The following is a 14,148-nucleotide window of genomic DNA, read 5'->3' as shown; positions in this document are numbered from 1 at the left end:
ATACCCCATGGACTGTTTTTCTTATATCCTGCAATATCTGGACTGAGTTTTGTTTTTACACCGCTATTCATTGCTGCCTCACAGCGCTGGGGTTGGATTCTGACCATGGCCCTATCTTTTTTGGGATATTTAACATGTTAGAACTCTTGGCTTTGGGGTCGGAGGGTTGGGGTTTGAGCAGGTTAATTGTGTTGTGATATCAAGGTACTAGTCCAGACCTTTCAAATTTACACCCGTTTTAATCACTTCAACTAATTTGGGGCATAAATTGAACACAGACTTAAGAGAAAAAAACAATTTTTTTAACAAATATTGACATAATTTAAGACACAATAAGATAATAACACAAGAGTCTGATAGGAGAGAGGTCGACCCCTATGTAACTGTCCCATTTCAGCTGTGCACTCATTCTATGTTAATCAGGATTTCAGGAAAAATAGAAGTTGATACAATGCTGCCATGGTCACCACAATACAGCATTATCTATGGGTTGTCCCCTAAGCTAGAAGAATGTTATATCCATTTCCTAGTTGAGGTTACATGAAAGTGACCCTAGGAAGTCATTACTGTGAGTTTCGGAGTGGCTTTTGTTAAGCGTGTTAGAAGCTGAAGGGTGTTAGTGTCTGAATATTGTAAACATCACATGATGTAGTGTGGAGAGGTGCCCCGTGGACGAGGTTCCCGGGAAGAGGGCGAAAAAAGAAGCTACTCACCGTTCCAGCGGGGAGTATTCCTCTCTCCCTACAGGTCCCTGTGGGAGCGGGCAAGTGAGCCAGTCAGGGCTCACTTCCTGCTGCTGGCCAATCAGTGGCCAGACAGGCGAGCCAATCCTGGCTCACCTCCGGTCATTTAAACTTTTGGTGCCGTCGCAAGCCAATTAGGGCCCGCGGCGACAGCTGATGATGTCGGCAGCGACCGCGGTTTTATAAGCCAGCGGAGGAAACAGAAGAGGACGTCAAGGGACGTCCAGCACCGCAGATGCCGTCGGAAGTGGCAGGGAGCCCTTGTAAGGGCTACCCTACCATGCGAAGACCCTGGAGAAAGAGCCGGCAAGGCGACCATCGGCGGAGAGCCCTTGTAAGGGCTAAGAGCGCCCCTGCCAAGAAGACTGCGGGAGCGCCAAACAGGAGAAGAGGCGCTGCCGGCTGGAGGGTCTGGAAAACCAGAAGACAGCGAGCCAAGATGAGTTTCCTGTGCGGAGCAGGTGAGTATAAAATACTCATTTAGGTCGGGCATAAGGCCAGTCGGGTCCCAGCAACAACAGACAGGGTGGCATAGACGGTCCATCCTATCACAGAGGGTAACAAGGCCTCTCTGCTATCACATCATGAATCGAATTAAGGTGTAAGTGTGGCTGGATCACTTATAGATAACTTATTATATAAATGTATTTTAATTAATGGTGCATTGCGGCAATGTATGTCATTGCAAACGTACTGATTTTTTCCATTGGAAATATATTAGTTTCTGAGGCTGTATGCTATGTAGGAGGAAAATTGTTTTTGCAACCTCTGAAGAAAGGAAATACTAATCCCATGCTAAGTCTTTTCATCTCAGATTGACCAACATATCTTTTTAGTCTGAATGCACAGCAGAGGGGTCACTACCTTTCTACTCTGTGTAACTTTTTCATCCTGTGTGTTAGAAAGGAAACCTTCAAGCAATGTAAACAGCAAGTGGTTTGGGAAACCACAGATTGATGTAAATTTTAGTCTAGAGGATATTACATCCCGAGGGTAAACGCCATCTGGAATCAGGGGGCCGGTTTACCTCCTGCCAGGTTATGTGTCCAAAACTGTATAAAAAGAGCCCTGTTTGGCCATGTATTGTATTATACCATCTGAGCTTCTGGAGATCGCTAGTACCTCAAACTGGTGTGTAACTGTCCTTGTAAGGACTACTTGACCTAATATACACTGCTTCAAGATCCTACTTTGATGCCTACTTAGTTTGCTGTAATTCCACTGACCGACAGATTAGAACAATCTAATCCGTTATCCAGCTGCTCTGAGGTTGGGACCCAGCATCCAGAACGACCGCTCTGCCCACTACCTTGCAGCTCTCACCAGTGTGATAGGAAAGGGGGGACCATCCACAGCAACCCTGATCTAAAGGAAGAGGTCAGGGGTACCAGCCCAGGTGCCCAGCAGAGGAGGTACACTAGCAGCGAGAGTTGCCCAGAAGGAAACAGTTCTAGATGCTAGTGAAGAAGCTTAATGGTGTCAGCAGGTCACTCCTACTGGGTTTAAAGGGAGCACTTGGTAGAAAAAAAGGGGACGGTGGCAAGACAAGCCCAGCCGGTCCCCAAGAAGACGGACAGGGTGGCATAGGAGGTCCATACTGTCACAGCTAGCTTATCTTAAGCCAAGCTAAATTATCGTAGTGTTACTAATGATCCATTTATTGACATTAAGTATAAGACAGGCGATAGGGTATTGAAAACTTGTGATGACTGGTGATTGAATTATTTTTAATTTGATGATAAATGCAACATTCGTCAACACGGGGTCACAATGGGTTCAGATGCGGTAGCGGTTTAGGCAACATGTTTTGTGTCCAAGAGAGGTTTGTGTAGACCATCCTTGTCAGGCTAAGAGTCACAGATGATTTTTTTTCGGGCATGGACCAGAAGATGACTTACTGACCACTAACAGAACTGGACTGAATATCTGCACTGGACACCTTGTTCCCGAAAGGGATGAATGATGAGAAGGATATATCTAATTTATATATATATTTTGGCATTTTCACAATACCCATTACACTGACTGCCTTTTAGTTGAATTTATTTGTTTTTAAATGTGTTACTTCATTTGTTTGCTTATGGCAGGCTTGTTTTTCCTTGTTTTTGGCTCACAATCACCATGGATCCTGCCTTAGGCGTTTCACGCTGGAACGTGTTGTCATCGCGTCCTGCTACATTCCGATTCCGGATTCGGAATTCTATGATTTTCATACACTAGGTATTAGTTACTATACTTCCTATATATGTGTTGCCAAGGTAACCGAGTTCCGTGAAATGTTGGGGGTCTTTCTCTTAACGCCTTTGTATTCCACCTGTTTGTTGCTCTGTATTGCTTTGTGTGTCGTATGATATTTATATTATGTATTAGCCTATATCTGTGTATTAGATTGTGTATATACTGGTGATTCTGTCATATATTATGTATATAGATTTTTTGGTATCCTATTAGTACAATTTTGTCGCTTGTGTGCAATGCCCTAAGATTTCTGTAGCTAAAAATCTGCACAATGAAAATATAAGAGTCCCAGGTGGAAAAAAATATGTTTTATGAGTTCAGAGAGAAAACCAGGAAGAATGAGGAAGGACGTCTTCTCTTACAGAAGCATTTATTTGCATACATCTTACTTCAGAGACTGGAGAGCAGAATATCAGATAGTTGTTCCTCTTGGCGAGGATTCAAGTCTACCCTGTGTTGTGGAAATTCGGAGTATCTGATCAGAACTGGTTTCTCTGCACTACAAAAGGAATGCATTCGTTGCATGTTGCTGACAACGTTATTCCTGGTTATTCGGATTCTACCGATAATGACCTTGGCCTGACCTTTGACTGCTGTTTTATGATTGCCTTGACCTTTGCCTGTAACTTGACCTTTCCCATCCATGGGATCTTTGCACTTTTTTTTAACTCCTGTGTGTGCTCGGGTGTCCCGATTAGGAACCAGTTACTGTCCTATTCCCTGGGTCGCAGCTGACTGCAAGTTACTTGCGGAAATTTGCTGTGCGGATTCCCGGAAAGCATACGCACGCATATGCGCCTATGCGGATTTGCGCGATTCTGCAACTTAGTGGTCGCCGGCATGTTCACATAATTGCGAACAGATGCAGACCAACACAGAGAGACGCATAAATGTCATATTATTTACGTAAGCTACTGTTGGAGACCTACACGCATCGTGCCATAGTCGCAGTTTCACACAGGCACGCCATTGCGACTTTTTGGGCGAGCAAATTTTCCGCCCCGATTTCAGCCGACTCTGCATCATGTCCTATTGTTGCAGAAGCCTTTGTAATAATAGCTGACTGCTGACTGCGTGTTTGCGTGGGTCTCCTCCGGGTGCTCCGGTGTTCTCCCGTGCTCCAAAAACATACTAGTGGGTTAATTGGCTGCCGACAATATTAACACGTGTGTGTCCAAGTGGTAGGGGGATGTAAATTGTAAGCTGATGCGAATGACTACATTTTCCCTGTACATCTCTGCGTCATGTGTTGGTGCTATGGAACTATCCGGCAGATTTAGACTACTGGAGAAGAAACAGTTGCGATATACGACAGTTTGTCATGGACTCCTTTATTTACCCAACAGTAAAACTTAAACAATACAAGTGATGTTTTATCAAACAAAAGAGCCTTTGTGGTTCCACGTAATTTTTCATGTCTCAGTGTCGTGTCCCTTTAAATGGCCGGCTGGGCAGCAATAACCCGATACGTGTGACAGAAGAGAGTGAGGAGGATGGAAGGAGACAGCAGGAGAGCGGGTCGGAGGCCAGACAAGGCGGTGGGAGAGCGGCTGGCCTGGCAGTGAGGGGGTTAAGTGCGGGGCAGGTGCTGCTGGTATATTTATCTCATGTTAAGGTCAGGGTAAGCAGTCCCCTTCTCTCCCCTCTCATTCCTGAGCCCTCCTAAAGGACAGGGGTAATAGGAGACCGAGCTGACCTCTGACAAGGTCAGGCAGAGGAGACTAGAGCGGTCTTAGTAAGTCTGATTGTCTCTGCCACAGGACCCTGGGACACCCCCTCCTCCTGCAGGCTGAGCCTCCAGGAGATATCGGGGTGTCAATGCTTCCAGTTAATCCTGCAGAATAAAAAGCGTGGATAGGGCCCGTTAACATCTGCAGAAATACAAAAAAACGAAACCCTTGCGTTTCGTATATTAATGCATTCTTAATGCGTTGAGCGGAAATCCATTAATTCGCATGAACTGCAACCCTCAGTGTTGCAGATAAGGTAAACCTGCAACGCAGATGGGGGCCTAGAAATCAAATGGGGTTTATTTAGGAAAGAGAAAAAAATGCAACCACATAGCGAAATCAATATTGTGCAGGTGCATAAATCCAAGAGCCAAAAGCATGCACAGGCGTCAGCCTCCACTCTGCTTTCCCGTCCAGGTGCTATCTGTAACCTTTCTTGGGGTTGTGGTCCCTGAGAAGACTGGATATGTCTACAAATGTAAAAACGCCACTATAAAGTCCGGCCGACTGTCATCGTTGGACCTCTCTGTCCATTACGACTTCTACGTTCCTCTCCTAAAATGCCGCTCATTGGAGCCTCGTTCATTTATGACTTTATTATTTTTATTGAACCTTTTGTATGATTTTATATAGTCGTTATCTCTCTCTCCCTCTATATATATATATATATATATATATATAAAAATGCTGAAATGGGGCAAACTGTGTCTTTCTGAGACCAGTGTCCGGATGCCTGCAAAGCTACAAACTTATAGTGCGTACGTACCCGCGGGAGTCTATGACGGTGAGTGTCCACTCACTATATTTCTTGCCAGAGGAAGGGGAGTGGACAAGACCTTTGATTAAATTATCTGCTGTCAGTCCATTTCTGTTAGAAAAGTAGTTTATTTCTTTGCCGTTTGATTGTTAGCTCATGAGAACAGCGTTCTGTTCACCATTTGTGAGGGCCATATTAGCCCATAAATCTCAGCTTGCCCCACCCACCCCCACAAATAATCGACGAGAACCAATGATTAGTTTTCTTCTTAATGTGATGAATTAATTCCAGACAGGTTAATTCAAATGGTGGATAATGAGGATAGATATATATGTGAATGAATAAACCATCTCCCATTGCACAGCGTTATTTAATATATTGGAAGTATATAAATAAAATCAATTAAAGGGCCTGTTATACTAGCCAATCATCTGTACACCCCCTCGTCAATCCTCTCCTTACCAATTCATGCCAACCCAGCCACTGTACGACCCCTTTAAGTTGGCATCTCTGTAATGCCCTGAGCTGCTCATAGTGCTGCTGTTTCTATTCCCAGCATTTAAACGACTGAACTGGCAACGCTGGTGAAAATCTGCCAGAGCTCATCTGAGAGCCATAAACTTATCATTTATACCACACAGTTATATAGTCTCACAATCTGTCCCACAAGGTATTTGTGTAGCACTTTAATCCTTACCAGATAATTCCTGAAAACACAGTGTTCCATCATCTATATATATGTAATTGACACAGAGCTATGGGGAGCGGAAGGGGTTAAACATATTTGTGGATATATAGATATCATCATCTATTTATATAGCGCCACTAATTCCGCAGCGCTGTAGAGAGAACTCACATCAGTCTCTGCCCCATTGGAGCTTACAGTCTAAATTCCCTAACACACAGACAGAGAGAGACTAGGGTCAATTTGATAGCAGCCAATTACCCTACTAGTATGTTTTTGGAGTGTGGAAGGAAACCGGAGCACCTGGAGGAAACCCACGCAAACACGGGGAGAACATACAAACTCCACACAGATAATGTTGGAAGCCATGGTCGGGAATTGAACTCATGACCCCAGTGCTGTGAGGCAGAGGTGCTAACCACTAAGCCACCGTGCTGCCTACTTCTATAGATATATAGAAGTGGGTGTAACAATTGCTGGACGTATGTAATAAATATATAAATACAATGCAACTTTCTGGAGGGTCCACCTATCAGCAACATCGTCTGAACCGTGGAACCCCCTCACCTATATGCAACCTCTATAATCACCCAATATTCTCCACCCATTCTCCACCCAATGCCTCATCAAGACTCCATTCTTCATACCAGAACTACTGAGCCCATACGTGGATGGTGGCCTTTGAATAAGACATTGCTGAGGCACCTGAAATGAGTATTTACCCAGTGGTCCCAGATATGACATGTTGAATGAGATGTGTGTTTTATGTCACTACATGTATTAGTGTGTATGTGTCATATAACTACATGTTGTACCATGACGAGATGCACCCGGCATCTGGTGAAACTAAATGGTCGCTGTACTTTTATGGTGTTCCATGTCTACTGGATCTCCCATTAGCGGCAAACAAGATCTTGAGCGTGGCACGTTAGGGCACCTGTAGAAGAGAGGGGGAGGGGGTGTGGACATTAGAGGAGGGGTTCTACTGTTTTACTACCATACATTTAAAAGTTGTCGTAGAATCCTACACAATGAGCTTGGTCTTTATTGATATGCCTTTGATGGTTAAAACTGAGTATATTTCAGTATTTATATTCAGTATAAATGAACGTGGAGAGGCGTTTGATTCTGTACATTGGGGAGTTGCACAGGGGTAACATGTTATGAAGTTCAGAATAGAGGATAACCAACTGATGTAAGAGAAGTCATGCTGAGCATCTGGATGGCCGGCGGTACAGAATGGGACAATAAACGGAGGACAGATACAAGGTCAATGAGAGATCTGAAGCTGGAAGAAAATCGGGTAAACAGACATTAGATTGTGAGAAAGCAGATAATGGAGGAGAGCAGGGATAATAGGTAGGAGTAGGGATGTGCCTAGATGTAGGTGACAGCGACAGGTAAGAGTAAAAGTAAAGAGATAGATATTTTATTTTTGTCAGAGAATAGACTCATATAAAATGTCTAGTAGAGTAGCATTAAGGGGAGAGTGGGATGCGGAATCTAGTCCTAGTAACTAGTGGTAGAGGAAACTATGGGAATGGAGCAGAAGTCACTGAGACAGCCACAGTCCACCCCACACAATGAAGGGTCCTCACTTGGGAACATACTAACATCTGTGGAGGCCATTTTGGTCTCCATAAGTAGACACTGCAAGAACTAACACCAGGAACAGAGGAGAAGAAATACCAGCGCCACCGACTGACTGGTCTCACTGACTGGCAGGAACACTGACCCACAAGTCTCACCGACTGCCAGAAATACCGACTCACTGGTCTCATCGACTGCCAGAAACACAGACCCACTAGTTTCACTGACTGCCAGAAACACCGACCCACTAGTCTCACCGACTGCCAGGAACACCAACTCACTGGTCTCACCGACTGCCAGAAACACTGACCCACTAGTCTCACCGACTGCCAAGAACACCGACCCACTAGTCTCACCGACTTCCAAGAACACCGACCCACTAGTCTCACCGACTGCCAAGAACAAAGACCCACTAGTCTCACCGACTGCCAAGAACACAGACCCACTAGTCTCACCGACTGCCAAGAACACAGACCCACTTGTCTCACCGACTGCCAAGAACACAGACCCACTAGTCTCACCGACTGCCAGGAACACCAACTCACTGGTCTCACTGACTGCCAGAAACACTGACCCACTAGTCTCACCGACTGCCAGGAACACCAACTCACTGGTCTCACCGACTGCCAGAAACACTGACCCACTAGTCTCACCGACTGCCAAGAACACCGACCCACTAGTCTCACCGACTTCCAAGAACACCGACCCACTAGTTTCACCGACTGCCAAGAACAAAGACCCACTTGTCTCATCGGCTGCCAAGAACACAGACCCACTAGTCTCATCGACTGCAATGAACACAGACCCACTTGTCTCACCGACTGCCAAAAACACAGATCCACTAGTCTCACCGACTGTTAAGAACACCGGCCCACTTGTCTCACCGACTGCCAAGAACACCAACTCACTAGTCTCACCGACTGCCAAGACTGCCAGAAACGTTGACCCACTAGTCTCACTGACTGCCAAGAACACCGACCCACTAGTCTCACGACTTCCAAGAACACCGACCCACTAGTCTCACCGACTGCCAAGAACACCGACCCACTAGTCTCACGACTTCCAAGAACACCGACCCACTAGTCTCACCGACTGCCAAGAACACCGACCCAGTAGTCTCACGACTTCCAAGAACACCGACCCACTAGTCTCACCGACTGCCAAGAACATAGACCCACTAGTCTCATCGACTGCCAAGAACACAGACCCACTAGTCTCATCGACTGCCAAGAACACCGACCCACTAGTCTCACGACTGCCAAGAACACCGACCCACTAGTCTCACGACTTCCAAGAACACAGACCCACTAGTCTCACCGACTGCCAAGAACAAAGACCCACTAGTCTCATCGACTGCCAAGAACACAGACCCACTTGTCTCACCGACTGCCAAGAACACAGACCCACTTGTCTCACCGACTGTTAAGAACACAGACCCACTAGTCTCATCGACTGCCAAGAACACAGACCCACTTGTCTCACCGACTGTTAAGAACACAGACCCACTTGTCTCGCCGACTGCCAAAAACACAGATCCACTAGTCTCACCGACTGTTAAGAACACCGGCCCACTTGTCCCACCGACTGCCAAGAACACCAACTCACTAGTCTCACCGACTGCCAAGAACACAGATCCACTAGTCTCACCGACTGCCACGAACACCGACTACGTAGTCTCACCGACTTCCAAACAGAGGAGTGACTGATCTAAAATCTTGTCCCTGCATGCCAACAAACAAAGACTTGGTCAGGTGAACATACGCAGGTAGTCTCATACAGTCTCATACAGACTAGGACATGAGGATACAAAACTGAATGGTGAGTGTAAAAAGACCCTCAAAACACTAAACCCCGGTTACTCTAGTCCTCCAGTAAGCGCTAGTCTCGTGACACACTACAGCTTGAGCTGTATGACTACTCGACCTGCCTCTCTAATGTGACGGACTGCCTCATATAAACAGGTGCGAGAGTCACAGTAACAACATGTGTTCTGGAACGTACCATTCTTTTATTTGTCTATTTAATGTTGAATTCAATTTGTCAAAAATAGAATTTCTGTTTTCACAACTGACTATAAGCATCCCCAACAATAGATTCAATATGGAGATGAAAGATTGTTCCAAACAAGTCAGAGATATGATTATAGAGGGGCACAATGTAGACAACGGCTCAACAGCGTCACAAAGACAATGACCATCCATGGTGTAGGTGCAGTCCATTATACAGTAGTGGAAGAAGTATGAAAGTTACCGGACAGAGGGAACACTTACTAGAGAAGCAACTGCACGGCCCTATATGACACTGAAAGAGCTACAGAAGACAGTGGGTGCGATGAAAGATAACGTACGTAAGACTGATGGAAGATAGTGTACGTAGGTATGTTGGAAGATAACGTATGTAGGTCTGATGGAAGATAATGTACGTAGGTCTGATAGAAGATAACGTACGTAGGTCTGATGGAAGATAGTGTATGTAGGTCTCATGGAAGATAGTGTATGAAGGTCCCATGGAAGATAACGTACGTAGATCTGATGGAAGATAAGGTACGTAGGTCTGATGGAAGATAACGTACATAGGTCTGATGGAAGATAACGTACGTAGGTCTGGTGAAAGATAGTTTATGTAGGTCTCATGGAAGATAGTGTATGAAGGTCCCATGGAAGATAACGTACGTAGATCTGATGGAAGATAAGGTACGTAGGTCCGATGGAAGATAACGTACGTAGGTCTGATGGAAGATAAGGTACATAGGTCTGATGGAAGATAACGTACGTAGGTCTGATGGAAGATAACGTACGTAGGTCTGATGGAAGATAATGTACGAAGATCTGATGGAAGATAGTGTACGTAGGTCTGATGGAAGATAACGTGATAGATAGTGTACATAGGTCTGATAGAAGATAACGTATGTAGGTCTGATGGAAGATAATGTACGTAGGTCTGATGGAAGATAGTGTCCGTAGATCTGATGGAAGATAGTGTACGTAGGTCTGATGGAAGATAACGTGATAGATAGTGTACGTAGGTCTGATAGAAGATAACGTATGTAGGTCTGATGGAAGATAATGTACGTAGGTCTGATAGAAGATAACGTACGTAGGTCTGATGGAAGATAGTGTATGTAGGTCTCATAGAAGATAGTGTATGAAGGTCCCATGGAAGATAACATACGTAGATCTGATGGAAGATAAGGTACGTAGGTCTGATGGAAGATAACGTACGTAGGTCTGACAGAAGATAACGTACGTAGGTCTGACGGAAGATAATGTACGTAGGTCTGACGGAAGATAATGTACGTAGATCTGATGGAAGATAACATATGCAGGTCTGATGGAAGATAACGTACGTAGGTGTGACGGAAGATAACGTACGTAGGTCTGACGGAAGATAATGTACGTAGGTCTGACGGAAGATAATGTATGTAGGTCTGATGGAAGATAACGTACGTAAGTCTGATGGAAGATAGTGTACGTAGGTCTGACGGAAGATAATGTACGTAGATCTGATGGAAGATAACGTATGTAGGCCTGATGGAAGATAGTGTACGTAGGTCTGATGGAAGATAACGTACGTAGGTCTGATAGAAGATAGTGTATGTAGGTATGATGGACGATAACGTAAGTAGGTCTGATGGAAGATAACATTCGTAGGTCTGATGGAAGATAATGTACATAGGTCTGATGGAAGATAATGTACGTAGGTCTGATGGAAGATAATGTACGTAGGTCTGATGGAAGATAATGTATGTAGGTCTGATGGAAGATAGTGTATGTAGGTCTGATGGAAGATAACGTTCGTAGGTCTGATGGAAGATAATGTACATAGGTCTGATGGAAGATAATGTACGTAGGTCTGATGGAAGATAATGTATGTAGGTCTGATGGAAGGTAATGTATGTAGGTCTGATGCAAGATAATGTACGTAGGTCAACAATCTCCAGAGCATTTGATGAAAACGACCTTTATGAGAATCATACAAGGCAGAAGCCCTGGCTGAACTATTTATGCCAAAGAGTTCCAAGTGGAAGCAAGTTTGTTTAATCAGGACAATGACCTAAAGTCAACTGCAAATTTAACATCAGAGTGGCTCAAAGTAAAGAAAAGGATGCATTTGAGTGGACAATTCAGATTCCTGACTGTAATCCCCAGGAAAATCTGAGAAGATCTCAAACGTGCGGCTCATAGTCGTTTCCCAACTAAGTTGACCCAACAAAAGCAATTTTGTAAGGTGGGATGGGTAAAGATTGCTCCATCTCGGTGTCCAAAGTGAATAGAGACTTATCCAACAACACTAAGGGCTGTAATCACTGCTGGAGGTGGTTCAGTTCCGTATTCACCAAAAGTGCTAGAAAATGATGATGTCACAAGCAAAAAAAAACCAAGTTGTTCTGGGAGGGAGGGGGGTCAGGGGCAGACTTGGGCGGATGGAGAGCATGGCTTATTTGGCCTTGATTTGATTTTACATCCATAAATGTTGGGAGGTATGAGGATGTGAGCCAATCATGTGTTGCTGACATCACCCCCGAGTTCGTCGCCTAATTTTGCTCTGGAAAACAAAATTTTGTTTCAGTTCTGGTCCACAAAACATGACGCACTTAACTAGGGTTGTCTTCTCTCTGCACGGCCAATGCAGATTACTATTGCAGTGCACCCACCTGGTCCTCAGTCCGATGGGTCCCTAGCTACTTTGGCGCAGTGGATGTTTTTCGCTTTGTAAATTAGCTTCTCTGCATGTGCAGCATCAGCAGGTGTTGTGTTATTGTGTATATGTATTACCAATATACATTGTGTCATTGTCAGTATTTATATATTCTATGAGTGTGGTTTGTGCCAGTGTGTATTGTATATCAGTTGTGTGTATGTTGTATCAGTGTGCGGTACCTCAGTTGTGTGTATATAATAATATATATATATAATAATAATAATTATATAGCACCAGCAGCCACGGTTCACATTTGGGAAGGAACACAGTAATAAAATAATACTGGGTACAAGAGGGCCCTGCTCGCAAGCTTACAATCTATAGATATATTGTGTGTATGTTGTGACAGTATGTGTGATAAATCAGTGTGTGTAGTGTTAGTGTGTATGATATATCATTATGTGTATGTTATGTTAGTGTGTGTTATATCAGTGGTGTCTATGTTGTCTCTATGTGTGTACAGCTGCCCCCTCCCCCTCGGGGTCTCTGTGTCACTGTCAGTATCCCCCTCCCTCTATATATAGAAGGACACACAGACCAGAGTCACCGGCCAGTGGCACCCAGCACCGAGGTAAGGACTTACTGCCTACACTGCATTGTATATTATATCAGCACCGAGGTAAGGACTTACTGCCTACACTGCATTGTATGTTATATCAGTACTGAGGTAAGGACTTACTGCCTACACTGCATTGTATGTTATATCAGTACTGAGGTAAGGACTTACTGCCTACACTGCATTGTATATTATATCAGCACCGAGGTAAGGACTTACTGCCTACACTGCATTGTATATTATATCAGTACCGAGGTAAGGACTTACTGCCTACACTGCATTGTATGTTATATCAGTACTGAGGTAAGGACTTACTGCCTACACTGCATTGTATGTTATATCAGCACCGAGGTAAGGACTTACTGCCTACACTGCATTGTATATTATATCAGTACTGAGGTAAGGACTTACTGCCTACACTGCATTGTATATTATATCAGTACTGAGGTAAGGACTTACTGCCTACACTGCATTGTATGTTATATCAGCACCGAGGTAAGGACTTACTGCCTACACTGCATTGTATATTATATCAGTACCAAGGTAAGGACTTACTGCCTACACTGCATTGTATATTATATCAGTACTGAGGTAAGGACTTACTGCCTACACTGCATTGTATGTTATATCAGCACCGAGGTAAGGACTTACTGCCTACACTGCATTGTATATTATATCAGTACCGAGGTAAGGACTTACTGCCTACACTGCATTGTATATTATATCAGTACCGAGGTAAGGACTTACTGCCTACACTGCATTGTATATTATATCAGTACCGAGGTAAGGACTTACTGCCTACACTGCATTGTATATTATATCAGTACCGAGGTAAGGACTTACTGCCTACACTGCATTGTATGTTATATCAGTACCGAGGTAAGGACTTACTGCCTACACTGCATTGTATGTTATATCAGTACCGAGGTAAGGACTTACTGCCTACACTGCATTGTATGTTATATCAGTACTGAGGTAAGGACTTACTGCCTACACTGCATTGTATATTATATCAGTACCGAGGTAAGGACTTACTGCCTACACTGCATTGTATGTTATATCAGTACCGAGGTAAGGACTTACTGCCTACACTGCATTGTATGTTATATCAGTACCGAGGTAAGGACTTACTGCCTACACTGCATTGT

General features: G+C 44.3%; 1 protein-coding gene across 3 annotated transcripts in view; it reads left to right on the top strand.

The window, feature by feature from the left end:
• Window positions 1-971: 971 nt before the first annotated feature.
• Window positions 972-14,148, top strand: part of ENO3 (enolase 3) — a 30,778-nt gene continuing 17,601 nt past the window's right edge. The window contains exon 1 of one of the 3 annotated variants that reach the window (XM_075206286.1): window positions 972-975. The gene's annotated coding sequence lies outside the window, so the exon portion shown is untranslated. Of the gene's footprint in view, window positions 976-12,914; window positions 13,016-13,630; window positions 13,640-14,148 lie in introns of those variants that run through there. The other 2 variants (XM_075206285.1, XM_075206287.1) reach the window with 2 other exon arrangements.

The sequence above is a fragment of the Mixophyes fleayi genome, chromosome 4 (genome assembly GCF_038048845.1).
Source record: "Mixophyes fleayi isolate aMixFle1 chromosome 4, aMixFle1.hap1, whole genome shotgun sequence".
Lineage (NCBI taxonomy): Eukaryota > Metazoa > Chordata > Amphibia > Anura > Limnodynastidae > Mixophyes > Mixophyes fleayi.
This window is presented reverse-complemented; position numbering and strand designations above follow the sequence as displayed.